General features: G+C 38.6%; 1 protein-coding gene and 1 pseudogene across 3 annotated transcripts in view; both read left to right on the top strand.

Annotated features, from left to right (window-relative positions):
- Ccdc178 (coiled-coil domain containing 178) overlaps positions 1–19457 on the top strand; it is a 358443-nt gene that overhangs the window by 182538 nt on the left and 156448 nt on the right. The gene's annotated exons all lie outside the window — the stretch shown is intronic.
- Positions 16781–17778, top strand: LOC110333091 (annotated as a pseudogene). The gene has a single exon (XR_002381059.2). The product of XR_002381059.2 is annotated as an N-alpha-acetyltransferase 20 pseudogene (transcript).

Here is a 19457-nt window from a genome sequence, read left to right as displayed (position 1 = left end):
AAGACTACCAGCCCAGAGATGGCACCACCTACAAGGGAACCTCCCCCCTTGATCACTAATTGAGAAAATGCCTTACGGCTGGATCTCATGGAGGCATTTTCCCAACTGAAGCTCCTTTCTCTGTGATAACTCCAGCTGTGTCAAGTTGACACAAAACTAGCCAGTACAAGTCTTCTTAGATGTTCATGGGCATCTCCTTCTTTAGGTTAGGGAAGATTTCTTCTATAACTTTGTTGAAGATATTTACTGGCCCTTTAAGTTGGGAATCTTCACTCTCTTCTAGGTTTGGTCTTCTCATTGTGTCCTGGATTTCCTGGATGTTTTGGGTTAGGATCTTTTTGCTTTTTGCATTTTCTTTGATTGTTGTGTCCATGTTCTCTATGGAATCTTCTGCACCGGAGATTCTTTCTTTTATCTCCTGTATTCTGTTGCTGATGCTTGCATCTATGACTTCTGATATCTTTCCTAGGTTTTCTAACTCCAGGGTTGCCTCTCTTTGTGATTTCTTTACTGTTTCTATTTTTTCTACTTTTAGATCTTGGATGGTTTTTGTTCTTCTTTTTATTTTTCACTTGTTTGATTGTGTTTTCCTGTAATTCTTTAAGGGATTTTTGTGTTTCTTCTTTAAGGACTTCTACCTATTTACCTGTATTCTCCTGTATTTCTTTAAGGAAGTTATTTATATCCTTCTTAATTACCTCTATCACCATCATGAGAAGTGATTTTAGATCCAAATCTTGTTTTTCTAGTATGATGGTGTATCCTAGACTTGCAATGATGGGAGGGTTTGGTTCTGATGATGCCAAGTAACCTTGGCTTCTGTTGCTTCTGTTCTTATGCTTGCCTCCTGCCATCTGATTATCTCTAGTGCTTCCTGCCCTCACTGTATCTGACTGGAGCCTGTCCTTCCTGTGATCCTGGTTGTGTCAGAACTCCTCAGAGTTCAGCTGTCTCTGGGATCCTGTGATTCTGGGATCCTGGGACCCTGAGATCCTGGTATGACCAAGCTCCTGGGATCCTGGGATCCTAGACATGTTAGAGAGCCTGAGACTGGAGCTTTTTCTGGCTGTTTTGGGACTGGCTGCAGAGTTAGCACCCACATTTTGCTCAGGGCACCTCTGATCCTATGATCCTGGGCATACTAGAGTGCCTGGGATGGGAGCTTCCTCTGGGTGTTGTAAAATTGTCTGTGGACTTCATGCCCAAGGTATGTTCAGGACACCAGACCAGACAGGAAGGAACCCATGCCACTGGTCATGCAGAATTCCTGGGTGCCTGAGTCCTGCTGCTCCCAGTTACTTCTGGTATTGGGGCAGCGGTTGTGTCCTACTCACGTCTGCTCCTATGATCGTGAGAGTGTTAGAGTGCCTAGGAGTGGATGTCCCTCTGGGTGTTGTGTGTTGAGGCTCTCAACAGTGATAAACTTTACTCTTATAGGAACAAGTCTAAGATCACAGATCTTCCTTTAAACTGATGACAGAAAAGTCTTCATAGTATATGATGGAGATCAGCCATGAGTTTCACTTAGAAATGTCTTGATATTAAGTTTCTATTCTTTAAGAAATTCCAAAATTTAACTTTTCAAACCACATCCAGATATTCATATACAATAATTTTAGAGACATTCTTTGGCACAGTATAATGATACAAATGAGCCAGCATTTGGTGGAAGAAGTTATAGCAACAAATATTATTGTGGTTATTGAGTACTTTTTACTCCAAGTCATTTGTTTTGACTACAATAATGACATTATTTTTTTAAGTGAAATGCAGGTTACTTCATTATAGGATAGCTATAACATTTCATTAAGGTCAAAATTCTTGAGAAAGAGTAGCAAAAAAAAAATGGATTGACTACCTGTTGAGATATGGTTATTCAAAGCAGCTGCTGTTTTTCCCCTATTCATTTAGTAGTTGAGTTTTTACTGATAGTAATAGGCATTTTTGCTCAGCCCAGCCTACATGTTCTCTTGCAACAAGTAAAAGCCCAAGCTTCCCATACTTAGGCCCACCTTCATTTTGTGAAGACGTCCTGCATCAGATGAGAATGTTGTGTTCCACTGCTTAAGACTAGCTCTGCCGCCCAGGAACCACAAATACTGAGTCATCATTCCACTTCCAGTTCCCATGCACTCTGCTCCAATAGCTCATCCCAGAACACACAACCTACTGAAGTGAAATTGGGATCCTGGTTTCCCAACATTAGGATCGTGAATGTAGCCTGTGCATCAGAATCTGACCTAGCATGGCCCTCCCTTTCTTATATCTTCCTGGATGAGGGAGTATGTGTGTGTCCAGGAACCAAAGAAATGATAAAATGGCAAAACCAGAAGGGCAGGGAAATATGTATTCCAAATTCTGAAAGATCAAAATTGTCAACTAAGACTATTATATACAACAGAACTGTATACCAAAATTGAAGGGAAAATAAAAACTTTATGATAAGAATCGTTAAAGAAAATTCTAATTTTTTTATTATTTGAGAATTTCATCTGTACATGTAATGTTTTGCTCAAATCTATCCCTATTACCTTCTCCCTACTTTGTCTTGATTTCCCCCCACCACATTTTCTCAAAACTAAATGCATTTTTAAAAGTGCACTGAGGCCAGGCGTGGTGGCGCACGCCTTTAATCCCAGCACTTGGGAGGCAGAGGCAGGTGGATTTCTGAGTTCGAGGCCAGCCTGGTCTTCAGAGTGAGTTCCAGGACAGCCAGGACTACACAGAGAAACCCTGTCTCGAAAAACAAAAAAACAAAACAAAAAAAACAAAAAAAAACAAAAACAAAACAAAAAGAAAAGTGCACTGAGTTCATTTGATGCTCACATGGGTGCCTTAATGTAGAACTGTAATTGAGCATGGCTCTCAAGGGTCATATTCTGGAGAAAACTGACTGGTCCTTCCTTCATTATTTGTCAGTAGCTGTTAAATTAGGGAATGGGACTGCATAATGCCATCCTTCATTGGTGCCCATATTTTGCTGGTCTGATTTCCTGTGGCTCGCATTCACAACCCTGTAAGTCATGTATACAATGACCCTGAAATAGAATGTATAACCACTAAGATAACACTACAGAGGATAGTAGAAGAAATACTTTGATTTAAAGAGAATAAAAACAGACTCAAGAGGTCACATGGTTACAAAGAACAAATGATTCCAGGACACTTAATTGAAAGATGTCTGAGAAAAGAATAATTTATTGCCTCCGGTTTTTGTGTCAACTTGACTGGAGCTATAGTCACCTGATAGAAGAGAACTTCAACTGAGAAAAATGCCTTCATAAAATTAGGCTATATACAGGTCAGTACTGTTGCATAGCTTTAATTTAAGCACCAGGGAAGCCAATCAGGTCTACAGGCAAGTCCAAGACATCCAGAGTTATACAGAAAAGCCCTGTCTCAAGAAAACAAAAGCAATATTGGGCTGTAGGCAGGCATATAGGGTATCTTCTTATGCAGTGACCGATGTGAGTGGACCCAGCCCATTGATGGTTCTGCCCCTCTGAGCCTGTGGTTCTGGGTTCTATAAGAAAGAAGAATGAGTAAGCCAAGAGGAGCAAGCCAGTAAGCAGCACTCCTACATATCCTCTGCATCATCTTCTGACTCCAGGTTCTTGCTCTGCTTGATAAACAGAGTTGGGGATGTAATCCAGATAAATTTTTTTCTCTTCAAATTGCATTTGATCTGGTGATTTAGCACAGCAATAGTAATCCAGATAAAGATAGATAGAAAAATACACTCCAAGAAAAATGAGACTAAGAAACAAGCAGGCATAACAATTTTAATATCTGACAAAAAAAAAGACCAAGTCTTAATTCATCAAAAGAGGGGGAGAAGAATAATGTTCATCAGAGGAAATTTTCATTAAGATGATACTATAATTCTAAACATATATGCAACAAACATGGGGGAACCAAATTTTATCAAATATTATTAGATCTAAAAAACCACAGATAAACCTTAGTATTGTAACACCAGGTAACTTCAATTCCCCACTCTCACCAATAGAGTCATTCTAAACAAAAACTAACCAGAGAGATGTTGGAGTTAAAGTAGATCATAAACCAATGAGCTTAGCAGGCATCTAAAGAAAATTCCACCTAAATACTAATGAATACTTACTCTTCATAACAGAGCATGGAACAGTCTCCAAAATCAACCACATATTAAGACACAAAGTCTCATCAATGACAGAAAAAGTTGTAATAACATCATGTACACTGTATTTTCCCACAGTGGAGAAAATCTGGATTTTGACAACAGAAACCATGAAAAGTACACAAGCTCACAGAGAGTTGTAATAACATCATTTACACTGTATTTTCCCACAGTGGAGAAAATCTGGATTTTGACAACAATAGAAAGCATGAAAAGCACACAAGCTCACAGAGACCAAGCACCACGCCACTGAATGATACTTGGGTCAGTGAATAAATCAAGAGAAAAGTTAAAAGGTCCTTGAATGAAAATGGAATATATAATATATATATTAATATGTAATAGATAGTTTAGTAAGGGGAATAAGATCATTACTTTTTGTGTGCCATTTCAGTAGTTCACTACATCTTGTCCTAGCATGTCATTACAGTTTTATGATATCATGAACTAGAATGAAGCTAGTGTTTTAGGTTATGGACAGGATGTACATGTCATGTGTAGTCTTGTAGCCTGGTAGTTAAATATTACCAAATACAGGCAAACATATATTTAACTCTTATCTTCTGAAAGTTTAACCATCAGAAACTTAATTGAAATGCAAGAGTATCGACAGTACATGTAAGATTTGAGAAAATCTTCCCTACAGTAAACATATAGACAATCTGAAGGCAACTATGAATGAAAACAATATGATTCTAAACCCATGCATTTTAAAGATAAAGTTGATTCTTGCTACTATTCTGGTTGCATGGAAGCTCATTGCAATCAAAAGGTTCTATCTATATAACACAAGGAAGGATGCCTATAAAGGATAAAAGAAGGGAGAGAGGTAGAAGAGGAGGGAGAGGAAGAGAGAAATGGAGATAACCTAATCCTTTTAGGGAAGACTTATCCATACATATATAAGCTATATAGACATAGACATAAGACAGGCTTCCTTAATTGTTCAATGCTAAACCCTAAGGGATTATGCCACCGAATTTCTCTGGCCTTTCAGTTTTATTAGACTTTATGGCACAACTCGGAAATGGAATGGTCTCAAAGTTTGTAAAATATGTTTGTGGAAAAATACTATTTTCTTTTCTACATAAGTAAAAGGGTGATCCACAAAGTAGTGTGTTTAAAACTAAGTGCCTAAGAAGTTTGATAATAAACTAGTACATAGGGAGTACAATAATATGATATAAAATATGTAATATAATATAATATAATATAAATGTATCTATATACTTTTACAAATTGGACTTTCCATGTTCTTCGGGCTCTTTTCCAGTGACTTTTCTCTCTCCAGGGTCTATAGTGGGTGCACTCTCTGCTACCAGTTGTTTTTCTCACACTTCCATCTTGCTGCTTCCTAGTCTCCTCCACTCTTAATAGCTTGTTATTGAGTTTGTGTGCCTTTACACATATATGTTTAGGTATGCTAACACATACAGAACACACACATATATATGAATCCATATTATAGTGTCTATTCAACTCAAGAAAATATAATTCAGTTGTATTTATATAAGCAAACACTGTGAAAAAATGTGGAATATGAAGATTAATATGAAAATCTAAAATGAGGTAAATTGTACACCTGGATTAGATTTTTGGACATGAATGCTCCCTTTGGGCTGTCTTGAACCATTCAAGCAAATCTCATACAGGAAAATGAGAGTGAGTGGTTTGTCCTGAGGGCTCCATTTCACAGCTCTCCTTCTTGAATCACATCTTTGGCATGTGTCTTCCTCTTTTGCTAACTGTTAAAAGAGAGAGTTTCAAACATTCTTTTAGTATGTGACTATTGTTTTACCCTGCTGCAAAGAACATTGCTATAAAGGGACCATCTACTCTGTTAAAAGGGTTTTTCTTTTTTAATTGATTAGGGTTAAATAAATACCCCCAAATCAATATTAAAAAATCATGCCTGTTCTTACTCCAGTGGATTCTATTTAAATCATAACATCTCATTAAAATTAGTACTAAATGATGAGTAGTACTAAGTGATGGCCTAAATAGTGATCCTTACAAACATCTACATCTTAATTACTAAAACTTGTGAATATAATCTTAAGCACAAAGGCAACTCTGAAGATACCATGAAGGTGAGAATGTTCAGATGGAGACATTATTCCTTGTGTGAATTATCTGTTTGTCACAAATATTCTCATCAGAGAGAAGCACTGGGACTGTGCAACAGTGGGAAGGGCCACAGGACAATGGAAAGAAAAGTACGGTTTATGGGGGAGGGGGGTTGGAGAGGGGGGTGGAGGGGTGGAGGGCACTGGCCAGAGCAATGGGAAAACCAATTCTCCTTACATCTTGGTTTTAGCTTCATAGGATTCATTACTCATTTCTGACCTTAGAAACAGTAAAAGTATAATTTTTTTAAACCACTTACTTTGTGATTCTTCTCCCAGCCTTATAAGCAAACTAATACAGTAATATTCAACAACACAGTGGCAAGGAGTAATATTTCCCCTACTTGCCTCCCAGTAATTTTTTAAAAAGAGGAATGGGAAGATATGCTCTTCTTCATCGGAGGTGCCAAGGCCTGGCAAACCATTTATTGTTACCAACAGTTTCCACAGTCTTGCCCTTCGTTACACAGACCTCAGTGTGCTTGTAGCCCACAAATGTGTGATTAGGACCCATCATAAATTAATCATATAGATTCCAGCATCCCATGATGCAGGGTCTATTGTTCATTCACAGGAACAAAGTTCTTATGGAAAGGTGAGCTTTCTCTATCATGCATGATAATTATTACCAATTATCATATGACAATAAGTTGTCTTTGTCCCCTTTCAAAAGAGCAAACCTGTCAGGTTGTCAGCCAAAAATCTACTGCATTTCAAATAGGAACCTTGAGGAACTAAACTGCCTTTCAGATTGGTGAGCACTCAGGGTTAATGAGCTTCAGATGTTATTTTAGAACTTTTCTCCTACTTTTGGTTTTGTTTGTTTGTTTGTTTGTTTTAATTTTCTTGTCTCCAGACAATTACCTAGGGAAAATTCTTGGTCAGTCATGAAGGTGGGAGTAAAAACCATGACTCAGAATTTTTGTAAATCATTGAAAATGCATTTCTTTTATTTGATACTTACCCCTCCCACAATTAGTTTTAGTTGTCAATGACACATTTTGGAAAAAGACCTTTACTTTTTCCAAAGAATTGCCCCCATCAAATTGGCCTCTGGTGTTGACTGTGAATCTCTCTCTCTCTCTCTCTCTCTCTCTCTCTCTCTCTCTCTCTCTCTGTGTGTGTGTGTGTGTGTGTGTGTGTGTGTTTCTTGTCCTTTATTTCTTTATCTACCCTCCACATTTTATTACCCCCATCCAGTTCACCCTCCAGTTGTTCCACATCCCATACCTCCTCCCCACCCCTCTGTCTCCATGAGGATGTCCCCACCCACAACCTCCCACCACACCTGACTTATAAACTCCCTGGGGTATCCAGTTTCTTGAGGGTTAGATGCATCTTCTCTGCTTGAACCCAGACCTGGCAGTCCTCTGCTATATATGTGTTGGGGGCCTCATATCAACTGGTATATGCTGCCTGGTTGGTGGTCCAGTGTTTGAGAGATCTCAGGGGTCCAGGTTAATTGAGACTGCTGGTTCTCCTACAGGGTTGCCCTCCTCCTCAGCTTCTTCCAGTCTTACCCTAATTCAACCACAGGAGTCAGCAGTTTCTGTACACTGGTTGGGTGCAGATTTCTGCAATTGACTCTTTCAGCTGCTTGTTGGGTCTTCTGGATTTTGGTCATGCTAGGTCCTTTTTTTTTTTTTTTTTTTTTTTTTTTGTGAGTGCTCCATAGCCTCAGTAATAGTGTCAGGCCTTGGGACCTCCCCTTGAAATGAATCCCACTTTGGGTCTGTTGCTGAACCTTCTTTTCCTCAGAATCCTCTCCATTTCCGTCCCTGCAGTCCTTTCAGACAGGAACAATTATGGGTCAGAGATTTGACTGTGAAATGACAACACCCTCCCTCACTTGATGCCCTGTCTTCCTGCTGGAGGTAGGCTCTATAAGTTCCCTCTCCCTACTGTCGAGCATATCATCTAAGGTCCCTCCCTTTGAGTCCTGAAGAGTCTCTAACCTCCCAGATCTCTGGTGCATTCTAGAGGGTCACCCCAACCTCCTACCTCCTGAGATTGCCTGTTTCCTTTCTTTATCCTGGCCCTCAGAGCTTCTGTACTACCCCCCTCCCAATACCTCATCATGTTCCCCTCCTCCCATGCCCATCCACTTTCCCTCCCAGGTCCCTCTCTCCCACTTGTGATTACTTTCTTCTCCATCCCAAGTGGGACTGAGGCATCCTCACTTGGGCCCATCAGCTTGTTGCCCTTCTTGAGTTCTGTGGACTGTATTTTGTGTATTCTGTACATTATTATTATTATTATTATTATTATTATTATTATTATTTTGGCTAATATTCACTTATTAGTGAATATATACCATGCATGTCCTTTTAGGTCTGAGTTACCTCACTCAGGATGATATTTTCTAGTTCTATCCATTTGCCTGCAAAACTCAGGATGTCTTAGTTCTTAATAGCTGAATAGTATTCCAATGGATACATTTTCTGTATCCATTCTTCTGTTGTGGGACATCTGGATTGTTTCCAGCTTGTAGCTATCACAAACAAGGCCGCTATGAACTCAGTGGAACATGTGCCCCTGTGGCATGGTACGGCATCTTTTGGGTATATTCCCAAGAGTGGTAATGCTGGGTCTTCAGGTAAATCTATTTCCAATTTTCTGAGGGACCTCGAGATTGATTTCCAGAGTGGTGGCACCAGTTTGCCATCCCACCAGCAGTGGAGGAGGGTTTTCTTAATTTCTAATTGACATAAAAATGCCCAGCTTGCAATGGACTGGACTACCTACCCATGGCCCTGGGTTGTAGAAGGAAGGTACAAACCCCAGGAAGCAGTTTCTTACATGGTCTCTGCTTCTGAAGTTCCTACTTTGAGCTCTTGCACTACTTTGCTAGGTGATAAACTAAAGTCTAAAAGCACTATACTTCCCTAAGCTGTTTTTGCTCTTGATTTTTATCACAATAACAGAAAGAAAAATTACAACAATCCTTAAACAAATCATGTTTTTAAATGACTCCTTTAGGCTAGATGATCTAGAAAGACCCATCAAATTTCATGTCTATGACCTAAGTAATGTTCGTAACAGGTATGCTTAACTTATAGAATAACAGTTACCAATAAAATATTAATTCATCTAAATGTTTCTTCCCTAAATTAACATGCTCACTGTTTCTAAAAATATTAACTCCATTTTAAATTCCCAAAGCAAAACCCATTTTACATGGCTATTTTAGAATACCTAAAATGTAAATTCCAACTGGTTTGGTCCTTTTTGTGGAAACACAGCACTAAATATCTAATTCAGATTTAACATCCAGTTTTGTACTAAAGTGAATGGGAGACAGAGAATCTGGAGTTCTCACTCAGCATTTTTGTAAGATCACTGCAAGTCTTGGCATTGTAGACGATATGATGGAAATATAGCTATCCATTTTGGAAAAGGGACACAAATGACATCACAGAAGTTTTAAGTACCGTGGTAAGAAAGCAATCTAAGCACCTGTTGCATCATAGAAAACAGAGCTGCTTGTCTGGCACACATTAGGGACAGGAAAATGAATAAGCAACACTGGCATTATTAGGAAGCAAACACATTTTCAAAAAGTCTACCCAAACCACTTGTTAGTCAAAGAACAAAAGCATCAGATAACGGAACATCCCAAATCTGTTATACCTATGTCTTATCAAGCCATAAGAGCCTACAAATTATCTACTTCAAGAAACAGCAATTTCTGTTGGCAAGATGCATGGAAAGTGTTAGCCTCGTGGGAATCCATTTGTGACAAGAGAGCGGAATGCAGCAGCCTCTGCTCTGACAATAAAAAAAGAAGCCTATAAGGCAGAAGTAATCAGTCTGAAGAGTATAGAATATTGAAATGTGAAATGCACAAAAAGCCTGAAGGTAGATCTCGTGATCGATACAGGAAGCTACTGAAATCCAACACAGTTCCTCAAAGATGTGACAAGGGCAGACAGATGCTGTAAGTGGCCAGGTCTATGCATTATAAAACAAACACCTTTGTTGGAGAGATTGTCTCTATAGCAAACCAAATCTCACACTATTCCAGAATATTTAAAGACAATAAAACTGCATTGGTCCAATACAAAGCAGAATTGCCGAAAACATGGAGCTGATAAATTCTTAGGCTTGGAGAAGAATAACTTGCCTTATTAGTATTTCAGTGAAAATTTTCACAAGAAATGTAATTGTTTGGATCGAAAGAACTAAGAGGAACATTTTTCCCAATGTGTATACCTAAAATGTCAAAGGGAAATACACTTCTTGGTCTCATTTGTCAGATCAATCACAGAAATTAAACATGTATGTGCGGAAGCCTGTTCGCCTTTCTCCAGGACAATATCCCCATATACCTCAGACTGCATAAAAGAAAAAGGAGCTTGAGAGGACCAACAAGTTGCCTGCTTCTTTTGTCAAAGATTTCTCTTGAAATATGGTGGCCATTTTTCTAAACAAAATTTCCCCATCCATAATAGAAATATTCTCTGATAAAATGTATTTTAAATGCCTCATTGTATGTACAAGTGGGCATGGGTCATCACCTTCTCCAATCATTTATCCACCATGAAATCCACCCAGTTTGCCGCAGTGTTATGCTTCTGGGTTGACTAGTCTCTGCTCTTGGCTGTAGTGTGAGTATTATCCATCCACTGGCTGCCTTGACTGCATCCCCACACCCAGGCCGTAATGCACATCATTCTCGCTTTCTAAAAGGCACTGACTCTTATTTCCTCTTCGTGTTTGACAGAACTCCCTTGTGATAGCTAATATTTCAGAGAATCAGGCTGAGTATATTACATATTTGTAGCTCCTTCTTTTTCTATGCATTTCTTTTCCATTTGAAATTAGGCGACCAGAAAGTAATACACTCAAAATTCCCTTGATTCCTTCGTTTTCAACATGATTGATTTCTGCTCTTATTATTTTTTTCATGCTACTGATTTTGTGTTAAATGTCTTTGTTTTTATCACTTCTTAAAGTGAAAACTCAGTTCACTGATTTAAAAATCCCATTTTGTGTGTAAACATTAAAAAAAAAAAAACTTAGTCAGTATTATCTGGCTAAGCATGGTTTTAGATGTAGCATAACATTTTTTGAGACTCTTCTTGTTTTCTTCCTAATGCGAACTTTCAATGTAAATTCCCCTACTATACATTGGATATTGTGTAGTATATATTGAGCTGTGTTGCTTAATTCACAAGTATTAAAGTACATTGTATGTATCATACTATCAATGCTTCAGAATAAGTCTTTTAAACAGAGAGTTATCCAGATTCATCTGTTTTAATTTTCTATGGCTTAGGCTGTGCTGTAATATATTGACTAGGTGGAAGTTTCTATAATCTACATATGTTAGAAAACCTCAGTTATGTTCAGATGACTGACCATACTGTCTATGAATTGTGTAATAGTTGTTTTGTCTAGTCAGTTACTGAAGGAAAGGAAGGTGTAAGGTTTGCCTACTCCGGTGACAGATTTATCCATCCATTTCTCCCTTCCCTTCGTGGTGTTTTTTTTTGTTGTTGTTGTTTGGTTGGTTGGTTGTTTTTTTTTGTTTTGTTTTGTTTTGTTTTGTTTTGTTTTAGCTCTGTAATGTAACTTAAAGATATATTAGAGAGGCATGTATATTTAGGAATGTGGTACCTTCCTAATAATGAATACTCTAACTTCTATGAAATGAGTCTATCTGATGCAACTGTGGAAGTCCCGAGACTTTCCTTTGTTTGAGGTTATGTGGCTTATCTTCTTAAGCCTTTGTATTTGCCTTACTGGAATTTTTCTTTTTCTTTGGTTGCTCCTGTGGTTTCCCTGCATTCAAGAGTCTTGCTCATGCTAATCAGGATCTCTTCAACTTAGCTTCAGACCTAACCCATTAGTTTGTTTTTCTGTATCTTTATGTTTATATTTTGTCCCAGATAGGCAATATGTAGTTATGTTCGTATTTTGTAAAGTATGTTTTTATTTGACTATTTGCATTATTTAAATGATTTTTATTTTTATTATTAAAATCTACAAATGTTCATAATTTCAGCCATTATTTCTATCTCTTTTATATTTGTTTGAATACAGGACAGTTATAGCAGTTTTAATATTCAATGAAATTTCATTCTCCTAACACTATTTCACATTGAGAGGTATTTTTTAAATTTAATTTTAGAAAAAAAATTATAATAGGAGAAGAGAATAATATGATAGCACATGAGCTCTTGAATAACTTAATCTAAATGTTAAAAACTTCTTTTCTCAGCATACCGACCAGTGGGAAATAGAATATGTGAGGGGTTTGAGAAGTAGTCACATAAGGGTCTTCAATGAGCAGCAGCCGTTATCATTGTTATAGGTGACCCTCTGGTTGTAATATGTCCTTTTGTTCCCTTGTAACAAGTTCCAAGATAAATAGAAAGTTTACCTCAACAATAATTGAGGTGAGTTTCTAGGTTTCACTATAAGGATTCTTTAATGTTTGCCACTTATGAACCCCTATCTCCCTGAGTAACTTCTATGCAACCCTAGATGTATAGGTATATAACATCGACATATATCTATGCAACCCTAGATGTATAGGTATATAACATAACATCCACTATAAATATACCATAAAGAAATTTATTTAAATACAATTCTTTTATCATTAACTAAGGGCATTGACTACTAGTGAGATAAAGAATTAAATCTTGGCTAATTATTTGTTACGGAAGGATCCATGACATCCATTGTTTGACAAAGTTTATTGACAGTTTGATTTTATAATAATAAATTATAATTTTATAATAAATTATAATAAAAATTTCTAAGAATAAATTATCAAGTCACACATTTACCATAAATACCAATTCAATAAAATACATGGTACAAAATGTTACAAATGCCGGGCAGTGATGGCTCAAGCCTTTAATCCCAGCACTTGGGAGGCAGAGGCAGGCAGATTTCTGAGTTCGAGGACAGCCTGGTCTACAGAGTGAGTTCCAGGACAGCCAGGGCTACACAGAGAAACACTGTCTCGAAAAAATACAAACAAAAAAACAAACAAAAATGTTACAAACATGTTTGTTTAGGGTCATCTCAGAAATGGTGGAGGCAAAGGGGAGGAGAAGAGGGTGGATATGGGATGGAGGGGGCTGTGCAAGGATAACCAGGAGGTGGAGTATCATTTGAGATGTAAACGAATGGAATGATTAATAAAAAAAAAAAAAAATTCTGAACCAAATCCAATCCATAAATCCTTTAATAATTTTTAAATAAAAAGGCAGAAATTCAAATGGTAGTTTGTAAAACTCAAAGATTATAAAGAAATACAGTTTGAAGATACAATAATTTTATACTTAGATGCTGAAGTATGATAATAGAAACATTTAAAAGTTTATTTCCCATAATTAGACCATTATTTTTCTGTAAGAGCAGAACTCTTCTATATTCCACAAAACCACTAAATCTCATGACAGTCAACACTTTTGAATCCATTCCCACCTTATTTAGAAAGTTTGTTGGAACTATGAGGTGTGATTACATGCCAAAGACTTCATGTGTGTATTGTGTGTACAAAGTGAGACCACAGGGAAGCTCCCAGGAACAGAGAGCAAGCACTACCAGAAAGACCACACATTTATTTTATTTTATTTTATTTTATTTGGTTTTTCGAGACAGGGTCTCTCTGTATAGCCCTGGCTGTTCTGGAACTCACTCTGTAGACCAGGCTGGCCTCTAACTCAGAAATCTGCCTGCCTCTGCCTCACGAGTGCTGGGATTAAAGGCGTGCACCACCATGCCCAGCAAGACCACACATTTATAACTTGTTGAATATATTTAACTGTTGGTCATTGCATGCCCCAAACCTTTTCCTCTTGTCTGCTAATGGTCCCCATCTTTAGCTACAGGAGTCCATATAAAGTGATAATGAATACTTAGGTATGGCGTACATAGCTAACACTGCACGTAGATCCAGATGGAATGAGAGCACAGGTCCCAGTCATCTCACCGTGTCCATTTTCAGTTGGAAAATGAGACAGGATAAAAGCAACAAATACATTCCAGAAGGAGAAATTAAGGGAGGTCTCACATGTCCAGTAACCTTTGGTTATCAGCAAGTCTGTGTGGACATTTTGTCAGACCTGGAAGTAAGAAACAGGTCCTAAATATTGATGGGCTCCTAGGAAGAACATCTTGGTCATTGTTCGTTTTTTTTTAATCAAACATTATTATTATTATTATTATTATCTTTATTTACATTTCAAATGCTATCCCAAAAGTTCCCTATATGCCCCCCCACCCCTGCTGCCCTACCCACCCACTCCCATTACTTGGCCCAGGCCTTCCCTTATGCTGGGTCATATAAAGTTTGCAAGACCAAGGGGCCTCTCTTCCCAGTGATGGCCGATTAGGCCATCTTCTGCTACATATGCAGCTAGAGAAACAAGCTCAGGGGGTACTGGTTAGTTCATATTGTTGTTCCACCTACAGGGTTGCAGCCCTCTTCAGCTCCTTAGGTACTTTCTCTAGCTCCTCCATTGGGGACCCTGTGTTCCATCCAATAGCTGGCTGTGAGCATCCACTTCAGTGTTTGCCAGGCACTGGCATAACCTCACAAGAGGCCGCTATATCAGGGTCCCTTCAGCAGAATCTTGCTGGCATATGCATTATTAGTATCTAGGTTTGGTGGCTGATGATGGGATGGACTCCCAGATGGGGTAGTCTCTGGATAGTCCATCCTTTCATCTTAGCTCTAAATTTTGTCTCTGTACCTATATCCTTTCATGAGTATTTTGTTTCTTATTCTAAGGAGGAATGAAGTATCCACACGATGGTCATCCTTCTTGGTTTTCTTGTGTTTTGCATAATATATCTCAGGTATTCTAAGTTTCTGGGCTAATATCCGCTTATCAGTGAGTGCATATCTAGTGACTTCTTTTGTGATTGGGTCGGTCATTGTTCTTAATGGTTGTTACTTGACCACATTTGAGCGGTGTTTATGGAACACGCTCATCAGGGAGATACAGCTTTCTTAATTAGTATTTAGCCTATGGGCAGGTGGACTCACCATAACTTACCACCACCATCCACAAAGAATTGCTCAATTCATTTTCAAAGAAAGATGATGAGTACCAGTATCTCAGATAGCCTGAGTGTGCAAAAATCTTCAGAGTAAGAATACCATAGTCGCTAAATATCTTTTACCATGAGCAATAATTTCCTGCACCTCCCCCTTATAAACATTTTATCCTTCAAAATACAGCTCTCCCAAGTTGTACTTCTCGCAGAAGTTCAGTCTTTACATCTATACTTCTTTGGGTAATTTTCATGTCCGTCCCTGCCAAAGTGTGGGCTCACCCTGCTTAGAGGACAGGGAAGGACCCTAAAGGTAAGCTGATGCTGTCTGAACAGCCTTTCTGCTCAACATGAGCCCAACAGGAGACAGAAGTCACTGGATTACTAAAGGGACTGGAGGGAGTGTTCCCACCTTGAGTTATAGGTGTAAGCGTCTTACCAGTAACTCAGACACCACAATTGAGAGAAACATTTTTCAGGCAGGAAACCTCTGCTCCAGGGTCCTTTCACAGAGCAGAGGAATGTAAACACCAACAGGAAAATATCGGCTCTCATCATTGCCGGTTTCTCCCAAGTTCCTGTTCAGGTGGTGGTGATATTTGAAATACTATTCCAATTTTCGCAGGGAAAATCTTCTAAGAACAGCACGCAGTTCAGGAATCATGTCAGCTTGTATAATTTCACATAAGGGAGGGTAGTAGAGTGGCGCATGAGCTTTAAACCTGTGGTCACTGATCTTCAGAACTTTAGCAAGGAACAGTAACAGTAAGTTAGTTCCGGATTCCCGGTGACTTTCTAGAGTGAGGAGGTAACTCAGCAGAAGTTTAAAAGCCTCTGCTGGACTCCTTCCAAGGCACCGACTCTGCTCTCCTCCGTGTACATCCGGAAGAGAATGCGCAGCCCGCAGGCCAGTCATCTGTCTGTGAAAATGTACAGATGCAGGTCTGTAATATAAAACCCTTAAACATATTGTTCCTCCTGCACTGTTTTATTTCTTTATTATCTACTTGCTAAATACCCATAATATTTTGTCAAATGCACTAAAACATTTGGGTCTTTGGGGAAGTGGTGGACATTTTGAGGGCTTGCTGTGCCCTGAATCTGTTGTGACCAGTGCTTGTCAAGATCACAACAGGAGGGGGGAACCACCAAGGTAGAAAACATCCCTGCTGAGGAGAACTACCTGTAACATACTCTCAGGTCTTTTAAAGACGAGCCATTAAAATAGATGACCTTTCCCGGACTGAAAGTTGAATGAATCTAGGTTGCTGTCACTTTTTCTGTTGGGTGTTGGGGCTTAACATAGATTTTATACTATGTACAGAATTTAATGTTGAATATATTAAGAATAACAAATCTGGCATGGTTTTGGGAGGTTAGATTTACTGGAAACATGTTCATGCTGTGAATTGAGCTCTGATGGTTAGAATGAAAAGCTTATCAATATTGGATGTAGAAAATGTTTTCAGATGGGTCGCGCTGAGCGGGTTGGAGGCTGGCAGCGGCGCAATGACCACGCTCCGGGCCTTCACCTGCGACGACCTGTTCCGCTTCAACAACATTAACTTGGATCCACTTACAGAAACTTATGGGATTCCTTTTTACTTACAGTACCTTGCGCACTGGCCAGAGTATTTCATCGTTGCTGAAGCACCTGGCGGAGAACTAATGGGTTATATTATGGGCAAAGCAGAAGGCTCAGTAGCTAGGGAAGAATGGCATGGACATGTCACAGCTCTCTCTGTCGCCCCTGAATTCCGCCGTCTTGGCTTGGCTGCTAAACTTATGGAGTTACTAGAGGAAATTTCAGAAAGAAAAGGTGGACTTTTTGTTGATCTCTTCGTAAGAGTATCCAATCAAGTTGCCGTCAACATGTACAAGCAGTTGGGTTACAGTGTCTACAGGACAGTCATAGAGTACTACTCAGCCAGCAATGGGGAGCCTGATGAGGATGCCTATGATATGAGGAAAGCACTTTCCAGGGACACTGAGAAGAAATCCATCATACCATTACCTCATCCTGTGAGGCCTGAGGACATTGAATAACCATAGGCAGTGGTTCTTAGGCAGGTGTTCCAGACAGTTTGTGGACATACTACTTTCATAGGATGATCTTGGAGCTCTATTAGGAGGAAAGTAAGCATTTAAGTCTTAAAGACTTCAAAAAATGCAGGCTATAAACNTCAAATCTCATCCTTCCAGTGAGCAATAGCATACATGTTCGAACTGTTTGCCATAGTAAAATTCAATCAAGGCAGCTAAGTCAGAAGGACACGTTCCACTATCATGGTTGACAGTACATGCCAAGAAAAGACTCCCTCCATCCTCCTCCTAAATCCTGGGCCTGAGAACCACTGCTGCACATATATACATATATATATATTTTATTTTGTATTGATCTGTTAATTGAAGCTTTAAAAGCATATATGAAATGTATAAATCTGAGATGTATAGTAAAACATTGTTGACTATGAATGTTTTCTGGAAGTTTGTTGTCTTTTAATCAAAATTATGGAGGGATCATTGTTTAGGATATGGTGCCTCTTCTTGTTTTGAATTTATATATAAAACCTTTTTAAATGAAAAAAAAAAGAAAATGTTTTCAGATGGATATGTATATGGTACAGATGTATTTTTTTCTATGTAAAAAATTCTGTACAACTTTCTGTACAGTATTGGTTCTCATCTGGCATAATTAAACAGGTTCTAGACCAATAAAGTTTTTGAATTATTAAAAAAAAAACAAAACAAAGAATTGCTCAAAAATCCAAAAGAGTCTCCACTGACTGCTGCTTCTGGTCACACTCATAGTTAATTCGAAGCTACTCTCAAGTCCCCTCTCTGCTGTGATACCTGTAGCTCCTACATGCTCAAGGAGCCACTCTCTCAGGGCTACACACTCTAGAATGTCCACAGCCTTGGATTCAATTCCTCCGTAGGGAAATTCTGTTAGATCAGGGCTGTAGAGCCCTAGAAGTGACTGCCCTTTAAATCTACCCTTGCCCTCAGGACTCAATTTTAAATCTTTTGTCCCATGAGGAGGGCCTTTTCAATTTTATATCAGACTTTTAGCAGTTAAGTTGTTTCACCACTTTCTCCAATTTTCTGTTTTCAGATTGAGATTTCTTATAAGCCTAACTAAGTCAGAAATCTGAATAATCTCATAATGTCCTATGCTGTGTAATTTAGAGTCCATTCATTGTGTTCAGGTTTGGCACTAGACCAGGTATCAGCATCATGTGATGTGGCAGTCTGTCATTAATAACTGTTATGACTAAAACCAGGAAACTTTTTAGTCTCCATCTTTAAATTCTTCGATTTATTTTCAACAGCATGGTGCTTATATCAGCACACACACACACACACACACACACACACTCACTCACTCACTCATTAAAATCAGGATTTATTCAGTGTGTTTTAGTAACAATTGCCAAACCAGGTGGCTTAAGATTTTTACAAATTTAGGGGTAACTGTGGTCCTTCAGGGCAAGTCACTGAAGCAATGTAGTCAAGGGGACCTGATCCCTTCAGTCATCTGCCACTATCATCTACACTGAAGGCTTTCTGGTCTCCATGGAGAGTTGTGAATATTCTCTTAAATGCCTTGACCCCGATGGGATTCACATTTTTTTTATTATTAATGATCATTTTGCCAGAAGGAATCTTATGTAAGGAGACTTTACTAATTGCAACAAAGCTTAACACCATCAAGCAACATGAGTGTCTCCCACACATCTTCCCGTGCATCTGAAAAGCACACAGTATTTGGTGTTAAAGTAGTACATTGTGATGGGCTTGGTGAGTGAGATGCAAATCACCCTGTGAACAGAAAATCACAGCTGAAAACACAGAAAACAAGGATATTCCCTGCAAGAGAATTGCATTAATACGACATGAGTAGGGAAATTAGTTGAGATATTGTATCAACACAAATGTCCCCAATCTGATAGCAGAAAATAGAAAATGCTAAAACTCTTTCCTAAGCATACTTTAAAAAAGAAAGCTTAGAGAAAAATGAGTAACACTAATGTGGGAGAAACAGAAGGTTTATGAGAAAATCACAAGAAATACTTTTGGATTGGTAAAAAGAACCAGATGGCAGGGACTGAAACAAACTAATTAGGACTCATTCTTAAAACAATTGGCCCAAA

This window comes from Mus pahari, chromosome 15, assembly GCF_900095145.1.
Source record: "Mus pahari chromosome 15, PAHARI_EIJ_v1.1, whole genome shotgun sequence".
Lineage (NCBI taxonomy): Eukaryota > Metazoa > Chordata > Mammalia > Rodentia > Muridae > Mus > Mus pahari.
The sequence above is the reverse complement of the archived record's forward strand: the minus strand, read 5'-3'. Positions and strand labels throughout refer to the sequence as shown.